Below are 12635 nucleotides of genomic sequence, written 5' to 3' on the forward strand. Positions count from 1 at the left end.
TCTGAACTCTTTCCAGGGAGCAGTACACTGTGGGCAGCTGAAGCCTGTGAGTTAAGGTGTGTCATAGAGGGGAAGACAGCTCTCTTGGCTGCAGAGCAGAGCTGGATGACACCAGAAAACATACTTAGCTGTAAAATCTAATGGAAGGAGCAAGACATCCCTGCTCTTGGCCCTCGGTTCTTGGCAGTGTGGATTACAGAATGCTGCTTAGAGGATGTGGATTAGGAAAGATGTTAACTATATGTACTGTCGCTGTTTCCATAGCCTCATTAGTACACACGGTGTTTCACACTGATTTGACATTGTTTCTGCCCTAAGGAGCTTGAAATCTGAAGGTAAAACCCTGTGACTGTGTGAAATCCAAGCATTTCAAGGCAGGCATTGCAAAGGGGATTTGCGAGACTGTGAACAAATGCATTTTATTCAACACATCAAAGCAGGGAGCAGGCAGGGAGGCAGAGGTAAACAACAGGAGCAGAGGAGGAAGATAACAGAAGAGCCCTAATTGTTGCCAGCTTGATTCCAGCCTCATTTGCCTGTACAGAATTCTCTGCATCTTTGTCAGCTTTCTGGCTTGAAGCAACCTGAGTGAGAACACTTTATATAAAAGCAGGTGCTGCTGGGGTGTTTGTAACCCTCTGGTCTTTTTGCCTTGCTCTGTGTTTCTGGATGGGGGGCAGCGAGGGGCAGGGAGAGCCCACACAGAGCTGCAGGCTGGGCTGTGCTCCTGCACACGTGACAGCTTTTCCCACACCTGACACCCATCCCAGTTTTTACAGGGGATACTTTCCACAGGCCTTTCTTGGTCATCCTGCAGTTTTCATCTCTCCTCTGATCCATGCAGTGCTCCAAACCGCTTTTCTTCCCTTCTCCTTGTGGTTGTGCCTTTCCCTGGGGGCAGTGCTAGCAGCCAGCACTCCCTCACACCAGCAGTGCCCTGGTGACCCAGTGGTGCCCATTCGGTGACTCACGCTGGATCCCACCTGTGGTGTGAGCTGCAGGAGCTTCAGCATCGGTTTGCAGGGCAGTGCAGCTTTGAGATGGGAAGCCGTGCCTGAGGCTGCTCTTCCCTTGTGCCCTTGGAAGCAGACAGAAGCTTCCTTCTTGGCAGCAGCAGCTTTGTCTCCTTGAATGTCACTCAAATGGAGCAGCGTACTTGGTCTGCTGCATGGAAGACTAAATGTGATTGATCCTTTCTGCTCCCCTTCTAAGAGACAGCAGGTTTCCAGAGAAGCTCTTCCCTCTGTGCTTGGTATATAAACATCTCCGTAACTCTACTAGTGGCATAGCTTCATGGTGTTTTTTTTCTCCCCAGACTGTTCTACCCAGAGAGCTGGAGAGGAAGGAAGCCACTTCTTGCTGGGGCTTTGGCTCCCCAGCACCTGCCATCAGACTCCCTCTGCTCACTGGGCCCCAGCTCCTGTATGCTGGTCACCAGGTGTGAGCGTAAGGCTGCTGAGGTCATTTAGGTGCATGCCAAGGAAATGCCACTTGTCCATCTTCCAAGAAAGGCTGTGGTCACTGGGTGCCTCCCACACTGCTTGTATTTGCACAGCCCCACAGCCGCTCAGTCCTGCCTGTCACAGTCACACTTCAGCTTTTGAGTCTCTCTTTTTGTGCTCACTTGTGCTTTTTAGCACATTTCTTTAGGGCTTCAATGTGATTGCTAGTTTTGGGAAGATTTTTAGCCATTGTACTAAGAAATGATACGCGTCAGCATTGAGAAAGAGAGCTCCTGCAGGCCTGGTCTACAAAGAGTGGCCTGAAATTTCCTAATTTTGATGAGGATCGATGGAGGACAAAGCTGTTCTCCAGGAGGAGAGCTGGGAAATTCATTTCTGAAAGTTGTGCTGCTCTCTGGGAAGCAGACTGTGTCAGTGGCACTTCTGTGCATGGGGTCTTTTCTTCCTGAGAGCACAGAGCTCAGCCTATGTGTGTTCTGGGTGCTGCTCTGCACTTGGTCCCTCCAAGCCTCATAAGTGCAAGGAAATGTAAAATTGTTCCATTAGCAGGAGCACAGCTGGATGGGTAATTGTCACACAGCATAAATGCAGCTGAAAAGGTGGAAAGAAAAACAATCTGAATGCCCTCCCTTTGCTGTGGAAATGTATTATTATTTAGAAATAATTTTCACTGTTGAAGGAAAACGTAAGATACAATCAGAGTGACCATGAAAAAAAGGAAATCTATTAAGTGTTATTTACATTGCACTGGAGAAGGGGGAATCACTGGCAGGGAGAATGCTTGTCTATTTAAATACCAAACACAGAATCACAGAATGGCCCAGGTTGGAAGGGACCTCAAGGATCATGAATCTCCAACCCCCTGCCACATGCAGGGCCACCAACCTCCACATTTAATACCAGACCAGGCTGCTCAGGGCCCCATCCAACCTGGCCTTGAACACCTCCAGGGATGGACAGGGCATCCAAAGCCTCTCTGGGCAGCTGTTCCAGCACCTCACCACTCTCACAGCAAAGAACTTCCCCCTGACATCCAACCTAAATCTTCCCTCCCTCAACTTCAAACCATTTCCCCTTGTCCTGCTGTTATCTACCCTTCCCAAGAGTTGACTCCCCTCCTGTCTGTAGGCTCCCTTTAGGTACTGAAGGCTACAATGAGGTCACCCAGCAGCCTTCTTTTCTCCAGGCTGAACAAGCCCAGCTCCCTCAGCCTGTCTTTGCAGGGGAGGTGCTGCAGCCCCCTGATCATCTTCATGGCTCTCCTCTGGATCCTTTCTAACAGAGAGTTATTTAGAATTGCTTGGATTAAATTCTGCATAAATAGGAAATGCACACGGTGTGGTGCTGATGCCTCTACCCAGGCTGTGTTTGCATTTCTGGGCCATGCAGTGCTGTGGAGTTGGGACTGGAGGGGAGCAGGCCTGGAGCTGTGTGCAAGGCAGCGTTCTGCCTGTAGCAGTGTCATCCAGCTCTGCATCCCAGCACTGCTGGTGTCGGGCAGGTGTTAGCAGACCTGTAGGTTCCTGTGCCATGAGCGGTGCTGTGGCTAAATTACCACCCCATGTGCCCGATTCAGGGGCTGGCAGCGCTGGCTTTAGGAGGTGTAAATATGTGTGTTCACGTAAGTATTCATATAAATACGCACTGTTAATAGACAGTGAATAATTTTTACTACCTCTCGCCACTAAGGACTGAATTCTAATTAGTGAATGTTTTTATCTTCAGAAGGTCTGTGCCTGTGCAGGCTGCCAGGCTCTCGCAGGGCTGCTCTGCTGTAAGCACCCTGTCTTTCCTCCCCAAGCCCTATGCTTGGAGGTACATAACATGTAGAACATAATGTCAAGTCACCAACTTTGTAGCCAGGGAAGCTTGAGCGATAGAGAAATGTGTGTCTGCATAGACAAAATATTTTTAATCCTATAGATGCTGCCAGGAAGGCAAAGTGGAGCTGTGTCCTGACTGGGCAGAGCTGCCTGTGTGCATGAAGACGGAGGCAGGGATCCTGAGCTCCTGGGCTGCTGCATCCCTTGGGCTGAAGACGTCACTGTTCATCTTTCTGTTTTTATAGAATGCCAATTTCCTTAACGAAGTTGGCTAATCATTCATAGCTTCCACTGGTTCATCAGAAAAATAAATGATTCCTGTAGATCCCTGTTTGGGATGGCAGCCCGTGCAGCCAGGACAAAAAGAGGTGCTTTCAGCTCTCTCTATTGCTCATGCTACAATGCAAGAGCCAAGATCTGGACATTTTTCAAGCATTCCCAGAAGGGAACGTAAGCACAGAAAGAAGAAAAACACAATGCTTAGGCTGTTCTGAAGATGCATTTGGGTACTGGTGCTGCTGGTCTCATGTAGGTGTTGCACCTGATTTGTAGGGCTGGTGATCAGACGGGAGAGTTTTTTGCCATAACTGTTTCAGTCTGTCAGTAATGGAATGTGAACAGGCATGAAATGTCATAATCTCCAGATGTGCACTCCGAAGCTTTGTCATAAAATCGATTGATTTCTCAGATTCAAGAAATTGGATAGTGCCAGGAAGCACTTTAAATGAATAAGGATTCAAAAGTAGTTTACACTACTGGAAATAATGCAGAACAGAGATTGTTGTGTCCACAAGGAACATTTTTTCATCTCTTCTTGTTCATAGAAGAAAAAGCAAAGTAATATAGCTTACATCATGTGAGATCACAGCCAAGGAAAGAGCGTTACTTAAATTCCACTTCAACCTGCTCTGTCCCATAGAGAAGTGGAGTTTGAGCTTCTGTGGGTGCTTCCTGCTTTCCACAAGAAATGAAAGTTCCTGAGAAAAGGTAAGTGCCTTTGGCTTTTGAGTTTGGGTTTTTCAGAGGCTCAGGTGTTCTGGTAAGAGTTGAAGGATGCTTTGTAGCCTGACCCAGCAGGGCAGGAGAGCAAGGAGGAAATGAGGATTATGCTTCATAAAATCCTGCTTCCAAAAATTCCAAACTCTTTGTTTCTCCTGAAAATGCAGTCTCTTTGCTGTCATGATCAGCCGCTTGCTCAAGCGCTGCTTCTAAGCATTCAAGGGGAAAATTCTGTACCTGGTAAAAGACACTTAGAAAAGAACAGTGGAAGAGAAAGCACATCCACTTTATGAAGAGTTCCACCAAGTTCATACTGAAACAAAGCTCAGCCTTACATGTGGATGAAAACCAGTTCCAAGTCACAACCAGCTGCCCGTTCCTGATGCTCTGAGCCCTGGTTCCTGACTGCCACATGTGCACACGGGGCTGCAGGGTCTGCTTGGAGTGCCACAGCCTGTCCCCAGTGTAGAGACAGGTCTCGAAGGATGATCTGCTGCTCAGGATCACCTGCAGGATCTTCCCCCTTCTGATGCCTGCTGTTTGGAAGGCACAGGTCACAGTGAAAGCAGGGCTCTGGGCATTGCAGCACACCTCCTGCAGCAGGCTGGGAACATTTGATGTTTTATTCACGTGAGAAACTAGACTTTAAGTGGCAGTGCATAAGGCTGTGTGTGGGTTAAATGTCTGCACGAGGCAAATACGCTCCTACAAGATACTGCTTTGTACCACTACAACACCCTATGCATAATGCATAGCTCATGAATAGTTTGCACAAGGATCTATTCCCAAACTTACGATATTACATGATTTTTTTTTGCTCTGAATGTAAACAGAGGGAAAGCACCATCCACCAGGAGCCCCAGGGATGGGCAGGCTGGAGGCCGCATAGCAGTGCCTGCTGCTGGCGCTCTGACAGGCCAGGAGGAAAATGAAAGGCTGCCAAGTGTTTAAAAATCATTCCTTTTATTACAGCATTACTCACTGCCTTCAGTTTGGTGAAACACTGTTTGGAAAGCTGATTGTTTCAGTGGCTGTGGATGTAAAACCAAAGGAAACGCCGCCCTTGGAGGCAAGGTTATCGCCCTTCTCTTCAGTCAGAAGCTAATAAATAGCAACAATTACTCCTCAGCCTTCCATGAGTTTGTACTCCAAAATCCATGAATGATTACACAGATGAGCTAGCAAGGAAAGAGAAATCTGTTTAAGATAAAAATATGTTTTCTGCCTTTTTCTGTTAACACTCCTGCAGAGCATGAGCAGACCACCCTGAGATATTGGAAGAGCTCAACAAGAGTTTATTTTTGCTCTCCTTACTTTTTTTTTCTTTTGGGCCTTCTGGATTTTCCTGGGAGTGCGTGCTCATCCCTGACACAGGGTCTGCGAGCAGGGGGTTTCCCCTCCCTTTGCAAAGCTCCTTCTTCCCAAGCTGAGCAGATTCTGGCTGCTTCACGGGAACCTGCTGGACTTTGCTGTGCACCATGCACAGCATGCCTTAGACCCAAAAGGTAAATTTTATGAAGTGTAGAAGTAAGGAAATCAGGAGCTGTGGGATTCCACCTGGGGGTTAGAAGGGCTGTGTTGATGCAGAAGCAGCAGAAAGCCAGAAGGAGCAAACATTTTGCTGTCCAAGCTGACAAATTCCACCCCAGGCACCCATCTCTATCAAAGACACCCGAGAGAAAGGAACTCTGTCCTTATTATTGTACTGAGGTGTGACTTCACCTCCATCAGCTCCTTTTTGGTCGGCTGCCATCTGCCCTGGCTGGAGGTCACTGGAGCTGCCAGTCTCTGCTGGGCTGCCGCCATGGCTGCCAAGGGGCTCTGGCTTGGACGTGCCCCAAGTGCAGCATTTGTTCCCTCGTGGTTTGTATTTCTTTCTCAGAATGCCGCTTTTCTAAGGTGAATTCCCAACAAAGATGAAAAAAAGCAAGGGGAGCTTTCAAATAACAGCTCAGCCTTTCTGCATAGAGCAGCCAGTGTGATGCGGGGCAAGGAGGCCTTTCCATGGGGCTGCCCGAGGAGGCACCCATACAGGAGGTCTCTGTGGGGATGGGGTGCCCAGGAACAGTAGCAGAAGGTCTGCATGTTCAGCCTGCTCTAAAACATGGTGTTGGTTTGCACTCATTGGACTTAATCCTGAGAAACACCTTCTGAAAATCAAAACCCTGAGAAAAGGATTTCAATTTCAGTCAACCTGAGAAATGTTGAATTCCGTCATCTCTCCTGAAGTGTGACTGCTCATCTGGCACCACGTGCAAAAATGTCTATTCCACATGATGCTGTAAATTAACCAATATTTGTTCTCAAACAGTTGAGGTCTCATCAGGCCTTCCGAGACACATTTCGAATTAAATTCATTTTTGATATTCAGAGCACATCACAAAGATAGTTAACATAATACCATTTAATAGGATCTCCAACTTTTTTTACTTTGGAAGTTTTTATGCAAATTCCAAGTCACTACTTAAAGGAAGGAACAAGTATTTACATACAGAGAGGAAAATCTGGCTACAGTTCTCATTTTGCAGTCTGCATTTCAAACCCAACATGTGACAGTGACATCTGTCAGATTCTTATTCCTGTGTTTTGGAGACATGTTGGGGTATTTCTTCCTGATAAATTACCTACAATTCTGTGATTCTAACTTTGTATTTACTAATATATATATAAATAAGGTTTTGAGCATCATTCGTCAGACTATATTTTCAAAATAGGGCCTCAGCCAAAACAGTTGCTGTGATTTGAGCTCACAAAAGAGCAAATCTTAGTCTTTTGAGGTTTCTGGAGCACGCAGTTATTGTGAGGTTATTCCCACCCAAGTAAGGACAAACTTGCATCCAAAGAGTGAAATTGTAGACAGGTTCCTCTGTCCTTATTTTCCAGTACCAGTGGTGTTTGTGTGTGGGCATACAAACACGTGAGACCAAAGGATTGCTATTTCTTATAAGTTGAGACAGTCATTCTGTCTGCCCTCTCAACTCCCCCTCTTTAGATATTTATAAGCATTGATAAGATCCCCTCTCAGTCTTCTCCACTCCAGCCTGAGTCATCCCAGATCTCTCAGCCTTGTAATGTTATGAACTAAAACAAATGCAGAGTTCTAAATAGGATTGCTGGCAGTGGCTCCTCACGTTTTACCTAAGACAAATTAGTTAAAATGATTTTCTTTTCTGTTTGCCAGGAAAAAATGAGATGTTTTGTTCAAGTTCATTACCTCTAATATTTTATAAGTGGGTGGATAACAAGCTCTGCTCTGTTTCCTATATACAAAAATCAGCTGAAAGCACCCTTGCCTGGGAAGATGCCATTTTGCTCCTATTGGGATGCAGAGCATCCACCACTGTGCACAGACTCTCGTGGAGATCTCATTTGCACTGAGATTTTGCCTTTGCAGCCTCAGCAGCCACACTGCTGCTTGCACAGGGAGGAAATGCTTTTTGTTCCCTTTTGCTTTTATTCTTTGCTTCTCATTGTTAGGCACATCTCCAATTTTCTCTGAACAAAAGGCAAAGTGAAACACAGACATCGTGTCTATGCTTACAGGTCCTGATTCCCTAATGCCTATAGAGATGCAGAATGTGTCTTAGGTGTGATCCAGGTGTCCCAGCTGATACGATGGCCAAAATGCCCACTGCTCCTCACCTGGGTGGGCTCAAATGTCCACACAAGTATGTCCCTAAATATGCTCCCAGCACACCAGTGTTCTGCAGCAGGTTTCAGCCTGTTTGTCCCCTGCCCAAAGCTGGCTGACCACTCTGCTGTGGGATGCTCTTCAGCAAGAATTTCTTTCACATAACAGCAGGGTGCTTTGCTGCAGGCAGGTCGAGCTTAGGCTTGTGCCAAATCCTCACTAAATCATGACTTTTCTGAGGAACAGCAGCATACATAGCTCTGCTCCTGCTTTCCTCAGCATTTCATGTGTGCACAGCCCCACTGAAGGCTATGGTCCCTGCAGTGCTGCTCATGCTTATGCCAAGGAACACTTGGGATGCCACCTGCTCTTGGTAGTTGTAAAGCAAATTGTAGAGTCTCACTGTACAGTAAAATAATTGAGAAGACAATGTATTGTGAAAAATGAAGGAGGGTTAAGGAATAGCCTTGTTTGAAAGCCCATGGATAATGCAGTGAAGGCTCTTCTTGGACAACGAACTCCATCCTCACACAGGGTTACATAAACAGGATTACCCCAGGGCTGTGTTGCTCATGGAACAGTACAGCTGAACTTTCTGCTGACCATGAGCTCTGTTTGGATGCTGGTGTAACAATTTCCAGAAGTCTTTAAAGAGCTGCAGAGATGTTGGAAATTCTGTCAGCTTGGCTTCCTCCTGGTGCCCAGCGCGCACTAAAGCAGGAGCTGCTGTGCCACAGCAGTGCAAATGGGTGCCAAAGAAGCTCCAGGTCTTCCTCAGTTTCCATAAAGGCCCATTTATTTATTAAAAATATATACGTGTAATAGAAGTATCTCTGCTGCTTTAAGGGCTCTTTCAGTTTGAGCACTCTGTAAACTTCTAAAGCATGTATTGCTCTGGGTGAGGATTAAGCAAGCCCAGATTATTTGTACAAGAAATGCGGAATCAAATGTGGAAGCAGTCTGCTTTTTCCCTTTGGGGCACTTCGAATGAGCAGCAGTGCTGAGAGCAAGCTCTGTTGTGGGTCAGAGCCACCTCCTAGCTGGTTGCCTAACAGCAGTGGAATAGCTGGTGCAATCCTGCCCGTTAATCTTTTATTTTATGTTTGATATGCATATTACAGAATACAGTAGGGAGACCGGTGTGCTTGTCTAATTAGGTTTATCTCTGTCCAGCTCTAATGGTGTTGCCATCATGGCAACTCATACACGACAGGACTGGGGCTTTTGCTTCCTAAGAAGGAAAATGCCAGGTACGTTAGGGGACATGGGTAACGAAGTTCCGTTTTCAGAAATGGGTGCGCTATGCTTTCCAGAAGGTGGGAGCAGCCTTTCCAGGTGTCTATTTCAGCATTTGGAAACCAGTAATAGCCTGAAAGCTTTGACCCGAGGCTCACACAGAAGGCAGAATAGCTACCAGCAGCTAAGTGGAGGCACGAAAAATGAATTGTCTTTTTCTCCCCAGAGAAGGGTTCTGTCCTGCTGGAGCTGGAGAACACTTGTAAGCTCACAAAGCTCCTTTGCATTAGAGAAATGAAAGCCTCATCATCCCCAGAGCTCTTAATTAGGCGCCTTTTGCCATTCACAGAAATCTGTGTCTCTGCTGTCAAGTCCTATTTGTTTTAGAAATTGATTCATTCAGTTCAGCTCTTTTGTTGGGTGGCAAAAATGGATAGATCAAATGAATCCAAACACAGTGTAAATTATAAGGGTTTTAATATAATCAGTGTGGCCAAGCAAAGCTCAGAGAACAAGTGAATGCCAATGCTGTGGTGCACAACAGTCAGAGAAATGAGCAAAACCACGTTCAGAGCAAAAAGGGCGGTGAAGGACAGGGGAAAAAAGCAGACGTGAAGCATTAGTACTAACAGATGTATGTGGTATTCTCGCATATACTGGATATTAATCTGCTGACAGCTTTACTTATCAGTTAGAAAAGGTCCAAATGGGAGTACTGGGTTTTACAGTGCTTGGGTTGAATGTTCATAGTGCAGATTTCCTGATGAAGAATGGTTTGAATATTTTATTTAAAGGAAATAGCGTGTCTTTTCATGACCTCCTGAAGAATAATGCCTTTTAAGTATTGAATATAAACTTATCCTGAGGTCAGCTGAATACATAAGCCTTGCTTTGAAGGATTTCTTCCTTATGATAATATTCACCACTATGTCTGTTTACAAGAAGGATTTATAAACAGAAAACAACTCCTTTTGTATAAACAACTAAATGCATGTATGAATGCAAGTATTTGCATACAAATATTTTCTCGTTGCTATTTTCTTGTTCTAAAAATCCCAACAAACATTGAAGCAGGAACAAACCAAGAGTGGGAACTGCATAAAGTGCCATGGATGTGTGACTGGAGCTCCTCTGTGGGGCCAAGGGGAGATGTGTGCAGCACCATCTGGGAGCTGAGCCTTCCACATGTGCTTGCTCAGCTGCTTTCCTGCCTTAGAGAAATCTCCAGTTATCTGTACGTTCAGGTTTGGCTCATCATTTCAGTGACACTGTATATATACATACATGGAATTGTTTTTCATGTGAAGATGCTAGTTTTTCCCAAAAGATGTGATTTAGAACTCAGGCTATTTATTCTTTGTATGGATAGGGATCTGGATGGCACATGATTGATCGGTGTGCTGCATTTTGGGAGGGAAAGGAGGACACTGATAAGTGTTTATCTTAAGTGGATACCACACGTTCTGGGCCCTGGGCAGCCTGGTCTGGTATTAAATGGGGAGATTGGTGGCCCTGCATGTGGCAGCGGGTTGGAGATTCATCATCTTTGAGGTCCCTTCCAACTCTGGCCATTCTGTGATTCTGTGATTCTGTGAGAAAGGATCTAAAATAAAGTCTGACATGATTAACAGAAAAGAGTAAAGTGAAGATCTTTGGTTGGGAGCCTTAGAGAGGTCGTTTTCACATTGATGATCTGATTGTCTTTTCCATATCCGCACTGTTCTTTTAAAATGATGCCAGATGGGGTGGCTGCTTGTGATGCGGTGGCCGTACAGAGAGCCACAAGGGAAGCACAGAAGCCTTATCTCGTGTGTAATCAGGGAAGGCAGACCTTGTGTTTGATGCATGGTGTATCCTTCCAACTTCCCATCAGCCTACTTGTACTAATACGAGTGTCGCAGCTGTCACTGTTGAATTTTATTAATCTTTTTGTCTGCCTGCTAAAGAAGTTGTCAACAAAAATATCAGTGCATTGGAAATACGAGGGCTGTTTTGAAAGTAGTGCTTCCTGTTTTATGACATTGGTCCATGATGATGTTGGTCAGAGGCAGATGCTTGTAGGACGGCAGTGGAGGCTGAACCTTCCTACTGATGTCCCACGATGTTTTGTTGTTTTGCAGCAGATGGAGGATGAACATTCAGGATGGCATCTGACATGGAAGTGCACATGGAGTGAAGGTGTGGAACTGAACACCTCCACGTGGAAAAAATGGCACCCACTGACGTTCATCTTCACTTGTGAATGTTCATGGAGATCAAACAGTGGATGTGAGTGCAGTGAGGGGAAGAGCACGTTTCAGCAGTGCTGACCGTGACAGCGGAACCGTGGCTGGTGCAGACTGTATGAGTGCAGCATGTGGGCACTTTTCCTTGCTGGCAAAACGCACAGCTAGTGATGGTGGCTGTGTTGAAAAACAGTATTTCATAGCTGAGAATTTAGTATGTTATGTTCTGTGTCTTGTGCTCTTGGTACCTGTTGTAGTTCCCATATAGAAATGGAAATTCTTTATTATAGAAATTAAGAGGAGCCATTTGTTTTGAAGCAACCTACGTAGCTTAAAAAATGTGAAAGTCCTCGCCTCTCGTACGTCGTTACCCATTTGATTATGCTGGTGGGATTACATGGCAGCCAATAAAACTGCCTACATTCAGTTAAATACAGTATAATTTACTTTTGGGTTCCATCTTTTTCAAAGATAACCAAGTCTTTTGTTGACTGAAGGCTGAAATTTCCATAAGCTTATGTCAAAGCAATGTAGACACATTGTCTGAGAGGTACCCACTTCCTACAGAACTGAATCAAAAAGGGATTTATCCAAGGGGCTCACGCAAGGAAGAGCTTTGCTCTTTCTCACCTGTAGGCAGAGCTTGCAATGCCCAGCTCAGCTCACTGGTTTGTATGAGGCAGATCAGAGCACTGACACTGCCAACGATGTAGTGATGGGTGCTCCTAGCTGCAGATCACCTTTTTGCCCAAGATTAGGAAAATTCTTACAGTCTGCACCTAAAGGTGAGAGCTGTTCTGTGCCCAAACTACATTTGCTGTGGATTAGCCAAGGCTATACAGATTAGCTTGAATGACAACAGCAAAAATGCTAAGCATCAAGGCATGCTGAAGTAGTGTTAAAGCCAGTGGACTCACCCTTGGGACTCTAACTTATTTCATTTCCATGGGGTACAAATAAACTTGGGTTTCCACTTGCAAAAATTCACTCCTCTTAGAAAAGTGGTTTTGCCTTGTCAGGGCCAGGCATCTCATGGTGTCAGGCTGAAAGTGTGGCACATTGTGCTTAGCTGGACCTGAGGTGAATTGCAAAACTGCTTGAGCTTGAAAAGTTGTACATGGTTTGGGAGGACGAGGAGTCACAGAAATGCTCAGCTTAGCTCTAGCAACTTGCAGGTTGTAGGCATGTGTTGGGCGACTCAGGATTTACAGACCGCAGGCCTGAGAGATGAAAGGCACTGCAGGAGAATATGATGAAC

At 45.7% G+C, this 12635-nt stretch overlaps 1 long non-coding RNA gene across 3 annotated transcripts in view; it reads left to right on the top strand.

Moving 5' to 3' along the window:
* The window catches only part of LOC104913090 (uncharacterized), a 116611-nt gene that overhangs the window by 86991 nt on the left and 16985 nt on the right, over window positions 1-12635 (top strand). For all 3 annotated transcript variants that reach the window (XR_014886282.1, XR_014886288.1, XR_014886293.1), the window contains 2 exons: window positions 4206-4273; window positions 11273-11420. This is a non-coding gene — a long non-coding RNA (uncharacterized LOC104913090). The remainder of the gene's footprint in view (window positions 1-4205; window positions 4274-11272; window positions 11421-12635) is intronic.

This window comes from Meleagris gallopavo, chromosome 14 (genome assembly GCF_905368555.1).
Source record: "Meleagris gallopavo chromosome 14, MGAL_WU_HG_1.1, whole genome shotgun sequence".
In the NCBI taxonomy this organism is placed as follows: Eukaryota; Metazoa; Chordata; class Aves; order Galliformes; family Phasianidae; genus Meleagris; species Meleagris gallopavo.